The following is a 15,337-nucleotide window of genomic DNA, read 5'->3' as shown; positions in this document are numbered from 1 at the left end:
ACTCTACTTAGCATTTTGCCTCTATTTTTACATCCTTTTAACTCCTAGGCTTATCTTTTTTTCAAACTTGTGGGGTTTTATTTGTCAAGAACATCCTTTTCAGCAAATGAAAAAAATCAGTTCCCATTAATGTTGTTTTAATTAAGTAAATAATTAAAATCGATATCTCTCTGCATGAATGTCAAATTTTCTTTTACTTTTCTTAGAAATGTTGAAAACTGTAAAGTAATAGTGCCAAACTTACATTTATTTGAATCAGCTCATGCTTACGTATCTCATAGCTAATCATAGAACTCTTAGTATAGTAGTACAGATATATAAAATACCATGTTCTGAATTTATTTTTTCCAAAACTTATTTCTTAGGTAAGGGGCCTTCAGATGCAATATGGACCTACCCTCTTATTAAAGGGCTCCCAAGTAGATAGAATGGCATGGCTCAGTTCATGTTCATAGAGTATTGGGAACTATGCTAGATAGATGTCTGTTCTGTGCAAGGAGGGTGTTTAGATTTGGGAGAGAATTTTTTGTTTGTTTGACAGCTCTGTTTGTCTCCTGTTAGATTCTTTTATTATCCACCCATGTCTGTAGGTGAAGACTTAAGGTTTAATTTCATTAAACACTGTAGTGACTCATAGAAAGATTTTGATACTTAAGATGATCCAGGACATGCAGGAAGTAAATATTCCTGTAACAGACTAAATTAAATTAAACTAAAACTTTTAAACAGGTATTATTAAAATATAAAGACTTGATTGGATTGAATCCTTCATAGAATAGGGTAGGAAAGGTAGTTTTTATTCTGTGATGTTTTTTAACACTGTTACTAATTCAAGGACCTTAATTTGTTCTTTGACATCAAATGCTATAGTGTAAGTCAAAAAAGACGTTTTACCTTCTCTGTTTCTAGTCTTTTGAGGTCACAGTCTTGAAAATGTCTAAAAACTGCTACCTAGAGAATATTTGGGAAGGAAACATAGTATAAATACCAAGAATATGGTGTAAAATAAATGGCTCTTCAATATATAAATCGTCCAAGTGTAAGGAGTGATATGTGAATCCAGTATTAACATATAGCTGAATGTAGTAATGAAGCACGTGGTCTTTCAGGGAAAAAAAAATACCTAAACATTTAATAATTACATGTTCAAAATGTGAGATAGTGGGAATGTCTTTTCTTACTTTTTTAAACATATGAAAGTAGTTTCAAAGCCATGAGGTTCAGAGAGAAGGGAAAGGGGGACAAAGAAGGGAAGACATGGACAGCTTCTTGAAGGAGAATTAGTAGTAAATTAAGCAGTAGACAAAATCAGTCAACAATTTGAGACTATAATTTAAGTACCTTGTTACTCATGTGTTTTATTTCTCTGTTGGTTATAATGGCCTGCTCTTGCAAAACTTCCAAAAATTCCACAGTACTGTTGTTGCACTTGGAATTTCTGCACTTAATCAGTGAAAACAGCAATCAAGAAGATGTAAAGAAACAAATAAATTTGGTCCAGCTAACACTAACTGATAAGCTTCAGACATAAATACAATTTCATTGAATTAGCTTGTAAGCATGGTATGCTCCAATAAAAATAACTAATATAATAATAAGAAATGTGCATAAATGTTTGAATTAAGATAGCACTGTATTTAATAAGAAATGTTCTTCGTATACTACCAATAAATTCATTCTATATTAATGTCAGTCTAACTGAAGAACAAGATATATTACTTTTTTGATACCTTACTTCTTAAACCTTTTAGGTATTTAATGATTTTTAGGCAGAGAGGGCTTTTTCTAAGACTCTCTAGGTAATAACTTTTTCAATAAAGAAGTTCACTGTGTTTATGCCAGTTTAGCATTATTTTCTTTAAGCTATATGGTCTCTGACAGAAACTAGTATAATTTATTTCTTACTCGGTCAGTTAGTGATATTAGTGTCTGCTTTCTCTGAGAGCCTAGTTTAAGTATAAGGAAGTAAGATCAGTGCCCTGGAATGTAGGAAAACATGCTCTGGCCTCTTCAAGGATCTACTTGGAAGAATCCCTCAGGGTCAGGCCCTGGAGGGATGCAGCACAGCTGGTTGATACTCAAGGATCACCTCCTCAGAGCTGAGGAGCAGCAGTCCATCCCAACAGTTATGAAGTCAGGCTAAAATGCCAGCAGCATGCATTGATGAACACGGAGCTCATCACAAAAGTCAGACATTAAAAGTAAATGTGCAGAAGCAGGAAGGGATAACCTGGGAGTAGTGTAGAGACAGTGTGTGAGCATGCATGGATGCATGATTGAGAAAGTCATGACTACCTGCAATCGATTCTGGTGGCGGATGTCAAAGACAGCAATAATTGCTTCTGTAAATACACCAGTAGCAGGAGGAGTACTAGGGAAGATGTTGTCTCATGGCTGAATGAACAGGGAATGTGGAAAAGGCTGAGGTTATGCAGGCTACTTTTGCTTCCATCTCTACTAGGAAAGACGTTCAGGAGCTGTAGAACACGGAAAAGTCTGGAGCAAGGAAGAGGTACACTTGGGGGAAGAGGTACACTTGGAAGAGCTTTAGGTCATAAAATACTTAAGTAAAGAGGACATAAATAACGCTCTGGGAATGAACCCATGAGTGCTGAATGAACCATGAGCTGGCTGATACCATTGTGAGGATAGTCTCAATAATTGTCAGACTGGGAGACTGAGGATGGGAAAAGTGCCTGTAGACTGGAGAAAAGTCAATGTTTCTTCTGTTTTCAAAAGGTCAGGAAGAAGTCGGGGAACTAGTCTGATCAACTTTACCTTCATCCCCCAGAAGGATGGAAGGTGATGGAGTATCTAATCCTGCAAATGCTTCTAAAACACATTAAAGAAAATGATCAAGAGTAGTCAGCATAGATTCACCAAGGGGAAGCCATTCTTGACCAACTGATAATTCTCTACAATGAAATGACCGTCATGGTAAACAAGGGGAGGAGAGTAGATTCTTGCATCAGTAAGTCTTTCAGCATTGTCTCCTGTGACGTGCTCTTGGAGAAGCTGCTGCAGTATGAACTGGGTGAGCAAATAGTCAGGTCAGCATAAAATGTGCTGAACAGATGGACCACAGGGAAGAGCAATCAGTGGTGTGAAGTCTAGTTGGAAGCTGGTAACTACTGTTGTACCCCAGGGGTCAATACTGTGTTCAGCCCTGTTTAACATCCCCATTAATGATCTGGATGATGCAATGTGCAGTTAGAAGATGATAATTTTGTCAATTAAAATCAGTCTTTCAGTGAAATACCCTAATGTAAATTTCTTGCTAGCAAGGTCTGGTTTCCAAATGTTAGCTATTTAGGAAAATTATCTGAATTCACGCCAATTTTTCAGAATATCCAGAAAGTGAATTAAGATTTTCAACATAAATGATAGTATGTTGTTTTATGACTTGAAATGGAAATGGATTCACTCACTGTATTGCTGCTGTAGTTAATGAGGACAGCTGCTACAACTTGTTACCTCTTTTGGACTGCTGAAGTTTATTTCAGTGTGGTATTTTCAAGCAGGCTGCTTATGCTGTTTTGAGGTTTTTATTGGGTTTTCTTGGTCTGTTTTTTTAGAGATAGGGTTGGGCTTTTTTCCTTTTGACAGCTATTAGCATACATATTTTTTCACTTAGACCACTGAAGAGTGTCACACCCTTTCTGTTCCTCTCATTTTAACTAACAAGTGTGCTTTCAATATCGCCTGCTGTACAGCACTCTCTGTAAAGTTAAAAGCAGCAAATAAAAAAAAAATTAAAATGGCCAATGTATTGTGCTAAAAAGATGCAGGCTCATAGTCTGATTATGCTGTATATGCACAGAGGAAGTAGCAAGCTCTTCAAGAGTCACTGTTCCTGTAGCCATGCACCTGACTTACAACTGCAAGCATAATCAGTTAACATCTAAACTATACAAAAATCTTCAGGAAAGGGTATTGTCTTTTGTAACATGCCTCTCTCAGAGATGGGGGTAGGGGTTTTTTGGTTTGTAGGTGGAATACAAGAACTTCAGAAGTTTGAGTTTATTTAAGACTCTCTTGAAAAGGAAACTAAATTCAGATTTTTCAGAGTAAGTGGAAAATATAAGAGAAATAAAAAACTTCGAGGTAGAGGAAAAAATGGACATACACAATATAGGAAGAAAGAGGAATTACAACAATTGTGCAGCTCTTGATACAAGGTTGATTCTGACTAGGTCTGGGCACTTTTTCCTTCTCCTTCAAGGGAGGACTTAAGGTTTTTTTGCCTTCAGGAGGAAGCTGAATTAAATGCTGCCAATATTCATTGTGTTTGTATTCGTAGCTGCCTGGGAGCAATGTCCCTAAAAATCTTGTCTTTGACACTCCTTATCCCCTGTCTTGATTTTTGCTAATATTTTGAGTGGAGTTAGAAAAGAAAGGAGTTAATAAAAATTTAAATTCTAAGAAAACTTGAAAAAATACATTAAAATAATAGTATTCAAAAGTAATATTAATTCTGTAGTCAGAGAAACAGAAAAAAAAAATGTCACAGGATGGGTTTGCTAAGGAGGAAAAACTTTTCCTGAAAGGGAAATTAATATAATGCCATGACACTGTGGGGCATATCTAAATCATGAAGGGAAATACACATTGGAATTGCAGAGGTATTTTAGAAGCTGTAACAGCATACAACCCAGGCTGCCTAGCAAGGAAATTATTCCTCTTCTAAACTGTTACATGTAATACATGTATGCAACCATTCTGTTGATTCTACAATGCTAATACAGGATTGAGGAGAAGTGTGATGGAAGTGTATCGGTCTTCCCTTGTGTGCTTGAAGTTCCCCTAATTACCAAGTAATAAAATTGTCAAGGACTGGGGACACTAAGCACATCAAATTTTCCCAGCGCCCCTAGTAGTCATTGTGTATGCCCGATGTTTCAAGGTACAATCAAACCAGAAAAGCTGAAAGTGGGGAGGAATTGCATAGTGTTACTTATTTAAACAGAGTAGCCTCTCACTTGCAAGTCAGCATGAATCCTACAGTGGTTTTGTATGAATAATTACTTTCATTTTTCAAAGACAGCTAAAAGTTTCATTATTTGTGTTTGCAGTGTTGTGGTGTTTTGCTGCACATATAGCACGTTGAGATTGAAGACAAAAAGAAGAGTTCTTCAAGTCAAACAAAAGGCTTGTGATTCTGTCTTGTGTTGACTGGTGGTGGATGTAGGAGTGTGATGCTGAGATGCAAAGGCATCTGGTTTCACGATTACCTGGTTTTCCTGACCCTGTTGTTCTTTTTAGTGTAACTGCATGTATCTTGTCTGATTCTGTGGTGACCTGTTTGCATACTAAATCTGCAGAAAAATAAATTTAAATAGGTTGGGCTTTTGCCAGTTCAACATGCAAAAATGATTAAATTGAAGTTCAAATGAGTACTAGTGCTAATCTGTAAGATAAGGGCAGAATAGACGGTAGAAGTAAAATGGGAGACAGTGACTGTAGCTGTCAAAAATTACATTACCTTAGGTTTTTAAAGAACACGAACCTGAAAAATGAGACATTTATGTCGAGTACTGCTCTTTATGCTTGCTTGAGAGTTTTTGATTATAATTAGATCAAATTATTCATAAGTTATGCCATATAAAGCCAAAATTTAAAACATAGAGTGAATAGGCTTGTCTTTTTATTGATGCAGGACATTATTGGTTCTAGCAAATCATAAATATATACAGTCTGTAACAACACATTTTTACATAGAGTCCTCCATTTGGTACAGATGTTGACAGGAGTTAATTATGACTTAGGCATTTAGGACCACTTTTACCATTGTTATCTAATAAGTATTTCTAATAAAAAGTAAAGAACCTTATGTTCCTGCAGTGCAGTATTTGGATCAGCATTGTTGCACTTGCATATTGCTGAATATTCATGACTGTGCAGTTGGTATGCATATGTATGTGAAAAAGAAGAAAGTTGGAATAAAATCTGGGCAGTGACTGTGTTCCGTAAATGATAAGCACAAGTGTTTTATGCAAGGGCTCTGTCATCTGTGGTAAATTGTATCAGAGTATGTAGAGCAGGTATTGCTTCTGAATCTCTTGCATGTATCTTCTCAATCTTCATCCTGGCATCTCCATATTTACCTAGTGATCCATTTTTATGAATCAGACAGGTTGGAGCAGAACAGAGACACAGAGCTATGAAATGAGGATTTAGGTTAGATTACTTTTTGTTTGGTTTTTAGGTAGTTTAAATGGAAGAAATGTAAGGAGGGGCATGGAAAAAATGCATAAAATTGGGTTGACACTGTGCTTGACAAATAAGGGGATGTGAGATACAGTGCCCTTACAACAATGAAATGCAGATGTTATATATATCATGAGGTATAAGACCAACTTTTCAGAAAAGCAAAAGTAACCAGAAAAGGAAGAGTTATGGCTATAACTGCCCTCTCTTGAAGAGTTACGGCTATAACTGCCCTCAATGTCAATGTACTTACAACTGTGCATTCATGTTCTGTTGTTGATTGGACTGTTCTGAAATGGAGCTGCATATCTCTGTCACCAGGTGACATTTCACCTGCTTTACATAAAAGTTCACACATTTACTAAGCCATGCATTCTTTTCACTGCTGCACAGCATTGCAGTATTACTTAGCCATCCTTTTACCAGAACCTCATATCCTTATCACACCCAAAATGTCTTCAAATACAAGAGTGTCTCAGTCATATGTTGATCACATCAGCAGGTGAGACCTACATTATTAACTTCATTCTTAACTTTGCTTACCTTTTGTATCTCCTGATACTGGTTTAGTCAGAGATGTTGCCCCTTCCTTACAAAGGGCTGTTTCTCCCAGCTAACCATCACAGTTGCCATTCTGTTCAATACTTTATCCAAATCTTTCTTCAGCATTTTAGTTCATCAACAGTAAAGGTAAGGCACTTCTCCAAATAATTGCTATTACCTGGTTCCAAAGAAAAAAGTCTTTTGTGTACGAGACACATATTTCTCTCAGCATCTAGATCAAGGGATTTTTAATCATGTTTTTTGGAAGTCTTCAAGTTACAATGCAGCTTTGTTTTTTACACTTTCAGTTTTTTATCACCGATTGCTTTAAAAGGAACAACAGCTAGGTTTCATTTAGTGTAACAGAGGATGAGAATTTATAAGTGAAACTGACATGTCCCGTTAGAGATGAATTTGTAATTTGATGTACCTAAGGAGCAGGATGACAGAAGAGGAAATAAAATGAGGGAGGAAGAGAAAAAGGATATGGGATTAAGAATAATAGTTATGGAACATTAGCTTGTTATGTGTTTTATCTTCCTGTTTATTCCAGTAAATGAAAATTAGGGCTTATCAAAAAAGTTGGTAGGATGATGCTGTCTCTGACTTCTATGATATGAGGAATACAAATATACTTTGAGGTTTTATAACTTTGAATTGAGCATCACAAATTTTAAAAGGTAGTATTTTAAATATTAGTTAGGAGGTAATTATCAGATCTGGTTGTTTGGATCGAATAATCTGTCTCTTAAGAGTGCTGACTGATGACAAATTTTATCTAAAGTCAGTAGAAGCTTTTAGCATTCAAAATATCTTAAGGATGGCCAGTAATAGTCTTGGTTGCTAGCATTCATCGAGGGGATGTGTTACACTGATGTGGGATTTTCGGTTTCCATCAAATGCTGCCAGAAATGACTGATTTACAGCTTCTAACAGTGCAGCACTTACCTGCTGCTCTTCATTACTGTTGTATCAATTCTGGCTCTTCTGAGCTGGTTTTGATTTTGTAACTTGAAGTCCCAATATTTTGATTCTGGCAGGTAGTTTATGGAAGATAAATCAGTGAGCTATCATTAATGTTTCCTTGCTGTCTCCAGGCATTCAGTAGTGGCTAATCTCTTGTATCTCATTTTATGAAATCTAAGTTTACTGAGTTAAAATTGGAGAAGCAGCCTGTGATTTGACTGTGTCTTTGTTTTGTGCTTGGTCTTTGGATGTTAAATGTAACTTTAGCTTTTAGCATTGTGGGATTATTTACTAGTTGCTCACCTAACCTCCATAATAAAATTCTTAATTTTATCTATGGGATTTGTTTGTTACAGTCATTCAGTGTTTTCCTTGAATTTGTCTATTTTGAAAAGTAGTTCTTTCTCCCAGGAATATAAGAAATAAAGAATAGTTTATGTGATTGCAGTGTGTTACTGACTTTTCAATTAGTATTAGTAGTTATTCTAAACAGTTAAAGAATCAATTTAGGTTCTTTAGAAAATGATATGTATTTGTCTGAAGTATATAGGAATCCAGATAGTAATACAAAATCAATCTTTTTTAAGGTTATTTGAGGTAATGATATAGTGATAAGTTAATTTTACAGTTATTAAGAGACAACGCAGTTGGGGCTCCCAATTAGACTTTGATCTGAGGATATTTCTCTCTGCACTTGATAAGCAAGAAAGAGATGAGAATTAATGGTGAGACATGAAGCTTTGAGCAGCTGGGGTCCATGTTCTGTGTTATGAGAGTTGGTGTAAAGGAAGATTTTAAAGTTAACTGAATATGTATAGTTTGATTTCTCATCTTTAAAATTTAGTGATTTTAAATTGACATCTAAAATATCCTCTGCTATTTGGAGTACCCAGAAAGAACAGTTAAATGATAAATTTTCACAAAGAAAAAAGTAGAACACTCCACATTAAAAAAATTCTCAGCATTCTTGTGATGGGTGAAAAGGTAGTTTTGGTTGCTATCTGTTGATACCCTAATTTTATGAACATCAAAGGAGGGATAGCAAACCAAGGCTATGGCTTGCTTCCTTGCTCTCACACACACCCAATAATGGCAATGCACAATACCAAATGTATTGTAGCTCCTGAAGGAAAAAGGGGCTGTTTGTTAGTGTTACATCCAGAGAGGAGATGATTTCTAGCATGCCCACTCTACATCCTGCTCCCTCATGCTTGGACCATTGATCTCAATGCTGGGACTTGGCAGAGTGTAGTCAGTTGAAAAGGCTGAAAAATTGCTACCTTTAATATATTCCCTGTTGTTTCTTTGTGTTGAGATAGCTAATAAAATAGTAATAGTGAATGTTAAGAGTCTTTATATCAGGAATTCTTCCATGGTCTGGAAATTAAAAGAGTTGTCCAGGCAGAAGTAATACAACATGATTAACAATGAAAATAAAGGAATAGCATAGGAATGTAAGAATAAAATTGATTACTCTGAAGAACAAAATAAGTTTCAATTTACAAAGCACAAGAAAAGAATCAATGAAAGGGTCCAAAACTGAGTAAGAGGAGGCATGAAGGGATAAGTCCATTACCTAGATCTGTTATTAAATAAGAAAGGAGAACAAGGAACAGACTTTCAAAGACTGATTCTTCCCTTCATACTTTGTAAAAGAGATATATTGTGACCTGCTACTTTCATAAAATTAATCTTAGACAGGAAATAAGAGTGGAATCAAAGCACAGAAAGAATAGCCTAAGGAATCTTAATACAGATGTGCTCAAGTGGCAAATCCTAATAAAATTCATCCTAGAATGATTGAGGAATTAGGCACTGCTGATTTTATTTATTTATTTAATATCCCAGAGGGTGGAAATAGCCAGCAAAATGTGTTTGTGTGTATCTGGTTTTGTGCTGCTTTATTCTTCTGCTAAGAGAATTATTGAAACTGTCAGTTTTGATTCCAAATAAAGGTTCAGGAGTAAATAGTTTAGCAATTAATTTGTATCTAATGATGTGTAGAAGAGAAATGGTAAAACAGCCAGCATGGTTTGGTGAGACCTGTTTGTAAGAAACCCCAATATTTTTCTCTTCTGAATAAGAATATCAAGTTTAGTAAGAGGAAAGCTTTAGTTACAATGCAGCTTTATTTTAATAAAATCTTTTTCCCTACATGAGCAAACTAGGGAAATGTAATATCAATACTGTCTCCATTAGATGTTGATGTTATCAGTATCAAGTTAAAAATTGCCTTTTCAGAGTAATTGTCTATAGTACCCTGTCAAGATGAAAAGGCATTAGTGAGTTGGATGATGGCAGAGAAAATACTTAGAAAAGTTATTGATGGTACAAGCTGGAGAGAGGATGAGAGTTTAGGGTTTTCTTTTTGCCTTTGTTTTAAACATAAGATCTAAATCCAAAATACTGTTGATGAGTTTGGAAAGTGTAAAGTCAACAAGATGAAAAACAATGCAAGCATTTAACATGAAAAACTCAAAATACATTAATTCAAAACAGGAAATAATTATACATGAAGATGTAGTAGATCTCTAGGTGAATTGCTGCTGGGAAAAAATTAAAATTGTTGTTTTGTTGTGGATTTTACTTGGGTTTTCAGTTTGGATTGGTTTTTCTAAAGGATCATACCAGGCATGTTGTAGGAAAGCAGATATTGTCTCATTTGGCAAATCTAATTGGTTCTTTCACCTGCCTTTTGCTCTTGAGAAGGTGCAGCATAATGGAAATTTTTTGTTTTTCTTGATTTCTGATATGGAATGAAAACTGTCCTGATTTTTACTAAACATGCTTTATACTGAATATGAGAAGAAGAGTCTTTGTAATCATTAGAGCCATAAACCACTGGAACAAACTACTTAGAAAACTGCAGTTAGCTTTCTTAATAGGCACATATATTTCAGTATATTCTTGAACCTGTGTTTGTGCTGTGTTAGGATTTGATGGTCTCTGTTAGTCCATTCCATCTCTCTATAAATACAGTTTTAGACTATATGGCTTGTCTACACAGAAGAGATTGTGTAAAAGAATTAATTCACAAATTCAGCTATGTTAGTTTGTGCTACTGTGTATGTGCTGCTTATGCATCCTAAATATAATTTTAAGTTCACAGAATGAACTAGGTTGGAAAAAATCTTTGAGCGTCGAATTGAACCTATGACCTAACAATTCCTCATCAACTAAACCATGGCACTGAGTACCATGTCCAGTTTTTTTTAAACACCTCTAGAGATGGTGACTCCACCACCTCCCTGGACAGATGATACCCAGTCTCTCTTTCAGTGAAGAATTTTTTCCTGATGTTTCACCTAAACTTTCCCTTGCACAACTTAAGACTATGTCATCTCATTCTGTCACTGTTTGCCTAGGGGAGGAGACCGATGCCAGCGTGGCTACAGCCATCTTTCAGGCAGTTGTAGAGAGTGATAAGGTCTCCCTGAGCCTCCTTTTCTCCAGGCTGATTTTATTTAGCTCCCTCAATAGTTCCTCATAGGGTTTATGTTCCAAGCCCCCCACCAGCCTCATTGCCCTCTTCTGAACGCGCTGAAGCATCTCAAAGTCCTTCCTAAACTGAGGGACCCAGAGCTGGACACAGCATTCAAGGTGCAGCCTCACCAGTGCCAAGTACAGGGGAAGAATGACCTCCCTGCTCCTGCTGGCCATGCTACAGGCTAGGATGCTCTTGGCCTTCTTGGCCACCTGGGCATGCTGCTGGCTTGTGTTCAGTTGGCTGTCGACCAGCACCTCCAGCCTGGGCACTGTCCAGTCACTCTGTCCCCAGTCTGTAGTGCTGCAGGAAATTGTTGTGGCCAAAGAGCAGGATTCAGCACTTGGACTTGTTAAACCTCATGTTGTCAGACTTGGTCCATCTATCCAGCCTGTCCAGGTCCATTTGCAGAGCTCTTCTACCCTCCAGCAGATCGACACATGGTCCCAGCTTGGTGTAATCTGCAAATTTACTGATGGTGGACTCAACCCCTCATCCAGATCATCAGTGATGATATTAAACAGGACTGCTCCCACCACTGGTCCCTGAGGGACACTACTAGTCACTGGCTGCCAGCCATTAGGAACAAATTTTGGTTTTTAATTTATTATGTCTTTATTTTCCTTCTCAAAAAGTGATTTGACAGATCATACTTAAGGCTTCTGCATGTATTTGTCATTTATAATGATTATGCTAGAAAAGCAGGGAATGCAATTGCAGTAGCTCTGAGATAGAAACCCCTTGATTACTCATCCACGGAGAAAAGCCCTGTGGAAAAAATGGCACCCAAGAGGTTACTTGGATTTGTATATTTCTTCAGGCAAAGTTTACAGACCTGTAAATTTAAATGTAGAATTTTTGTGGGCAGAATGCATTGACAAATGTGCCTGATGGTAATACATCTCCTACTGATAGTCCCAGAACAGGTCAATAATACTGCTTATATTGATAGTAGCAATGCAGGAGATGTTACTTGGTATTATAGCTAAAATCCATGTTATCCCCTTAATTATAATTACATTAATATTGACAGGCTGTTGACAATACTCACATTACTATTGATAGATTTCTGTCAATAACATGTTTCCAAATAAAATATATTCATTCATAATTTCTACAAAGCTCAGTATCAGCACTAATATACACCAGAAGAAATTCCTTTTTTCCCTAGTGATGCACAGTAGTTTGTTGTTTTTGTTGGTTTTTTTTTTTTTGTACTGTGCAAGTGGGATTGTTTATTTGTTTGGTTAAAAAAGATAAAACAAACAAAATACAGGCTATTTAAGAAAGGAACATTTTAGGGTTTTTCAATTGTTTTTTGTTTTTTTTTTTCTTCTGGCAGGCAATTCTTTTACTTTTTCTATGCAGTCTCTCTGACAGTATAAAGGAACAACCTTACAAGTACCAGTCTTTACTACTTTAAAAGTATTTATCTAAAAGGTTCATCACACGTTGAATTCATTATATATCTGAATGTTGATACCTGCCTCTTTCATTATTGGGTCTATGATTTGGGGTTCTTATGTTTTAAAAGTGACTTGAAAAAAGAATTGAAACAGTAAGGATGAGAAATAGAATTTAATGAAAAAACATGAAGAAAAACAAACATTCTATATTCTGTGTAGCTCAGCAAAATATGGAATGCAAAAATAACATAAAAAGTATAAGATAAATGTCTTAGCACTTATAGGGTGTGTTTTTAATTTAGTTTTAAGTTACTATAGTTCTAATTTTTACTACTGCGTGCAAAAACAATATAAACTGAAAACCAACAAATTTCTAAAAGGACTTTGCATAGAAGTATTTTTTAAAGGGAAATTTCCTACCATAACAAAATTGAGATTAAAATTTAGGGCACTTCTCTCAAAGAAACAGTTGCTCTTATTCAGCTCATTAGGACACTTGAAGATAATTTCATAGGACAATGCGGATTTCAAACTGTCCCTTTCAATATTTGCCTAAGAGAAATAAATATCTTCCCTTTAAGTGCAATAAAACCTTAGATCAATTCAGAAGAAAGCAGAGTGGATAGCAGAACATTAAGCACACAGAAGTGTGCTTACATATTAAAATCAGAAGTATATGGATATAATCTTTAGGTAACTTACAGAGTCCAGTTAACTTCCATGGGCTATGACAAGCTTTAAATGTTCTTAGCAGGAAAGAACTTCAGAACAATGCCCAGATCTATTGCTTGAATTGAGAACACTTAATTTTTCATTAAAAAGAATGCCTTTTTTTTTTTCCTTTTTTTAAAACATAGCTATGTTACAAGCATCCTTAGTGTTGTTTGATAGTCTTCCTGTTCCATGCCTAAACATGACTACAAATTCAATCAATTTGATAGCTGGTAGTTCAGGAAGAGACATTAAAAATGACACCATTAAACAATATATATGGTGTTGATTCTGATTTTTTTAAAAAGAAGACTTGTTGGATTTGGCAAAATTTCATGGTTAACGAACAGTAGTTGCTGCTCAGGCATGTTGTCTCAAAAGTGGTCCCCATTTTCTGTATACAAAGTTCCAGTACACTCTGACAGAGTCAATAAAATTATTTCCTTCAAATATAGTTCTGTGTAGGATGATGGACATGAAAAAAAAAAAAAATCAATTAGATTCTGCAATGAGGCAATGGGAAGGTCAAGCTCCGAGTCTGAGAGAAGATTTTAGTCTACTCTCTTGTGAAAATTGGGAATAAATCAATTGCTAAAATGGATACATCAGGCATCATTTGGTCATTTCAGGAATTTCTGGGGGTGGAGATTTCAGTCTTGGTAGACAGAATGCTCCAGCTTCCTTGTTTCCAATTAGAATTTCTCATGTAATGACACACAGTTGCCTATTTCATTGCATCTCACAGAAAACTTAGGCTTAATATGCTCTGCAACCCTTAGGAAATAGAAGAAAATAGTAGATTATTCATAGACCACTTCTTAGCTGACTTATCCTTTAGGTTGAACCGTCTGAGTTCCTTGAAGTTCTTCTCATGTATCAGGACCAGGGGTTCCCTGATGGTATTAGGTACAGGACTCTTTTCAGTTTGTTGTCATTTCTTTTGTACTATTCATAGAAAAGAGGCTAAACTGGACTTAGTATCCCAGGTGTAGATTCACCAATGACAAGTGGAGGGTAATAAGCACATTTTTCAGTCTGCTGGCTATACATATTCTAATGTGCTGCAGGAATGCACTGGTGGCTTGTCTTTAGCATGCTGCCTGTCCCCACATCCTCTTTTTCAAAGCAGGTGTGCAGTCATGCAGGCTCACAGACTATGTGTATTTCATGATCCATCATAATCATGTGGATTTGACACATTTTACTTTGTCTTCAGAAAATTTCTGATAAGCCATTCTTTACTTGCTCAGGTTTCTTTAAATAATATAGCTATAATGGGATAAAAAAATCTGTAAATATTTAGTCTACCTTATTTATGAGAAACCTACAATAGAAATTGCTCATAGCACCTACAGTAATGAAAAACAGTTAGAAAAAATACTGAACTGATGTTGGAGGAAAAAATGGTTGAACTGATATTGGAAAATAGTCTTAGTAAATGGATCAAGGAAGTTGATACGATGTCCCTTTTGAGTAACTAGCATTTCTAAAGGAGGTTTTGTTTGTTGGGAGCTATATAGAACACTGAAACAAGTAGAACAAAGTGAAATTAGTAGAACAGAAAGTGAAGAAAACATTAGACTTTCTCAGATTATGAATGAATAACCAGTGACAGGTTCTAGAGCAGGTGGTTATCAAAGGTTCTGAAATGAAAAGCTATTGTATGCTCTACCCATGTAGCAATCTTAGGTGATTGGAAACTACTGTTATACACCCTACACTAAGGACAAAGTCACATTTCCTTGCAGTGATAAATAATGATAAATATGGAAAACAGAAAGGAAAGCTACAGATGATGTTATATACTGTGTTTTAAATCTTCTAGGGTATTCTTTTTCAGCAAACATGGTTGTTTGTTTGAAGGATTTTTTTTTTTTAGTATTCTTGGCATCATTAGCAACCATTGCTACCAAGAGCCTTTACAGTACCTTTACTCACAGTAATCTTGTATGGTTATTTTTCTCTTACAAACAAGAATTTGAGGCACTACCTCCTATACTTTCTCCAGAAGGCTGTGGAC

General features: G+C 35.9%; 1 protein-coding gene across 4 annotated transcripts in view; it reads left to right on the top strand.

The window, feature by feature from the left end:
• The window catches only part of PEX2 (peroxisomal biogenesis factor 2), a 36,780-nt gene that overhangs the window by 1,986 nt on the left and 19,457 nt on the right, over positions 1–15,337 (top strand). The window lies entirely within an intron of this gene.

This window comes from Lonchura striata, chromosome 2 (assembly GCF_050655825.1).
Source record: "Lonchura striata isolate lonStrDom1 chromosome 2, ASM5065582v1, whole genome shotgun sequence".
In the NCBI taxonomy this organism is placed as follows: Eukaryota; Metazoa; Chordata; class Aves; order Passeriformes; family Estrildidae; genus Lonchura; species Lonchura striata.
Note: the sequence above shows the minus strand (reverse complement) of the source record. Positions and strands in the feature narration are given on the sequence as shown.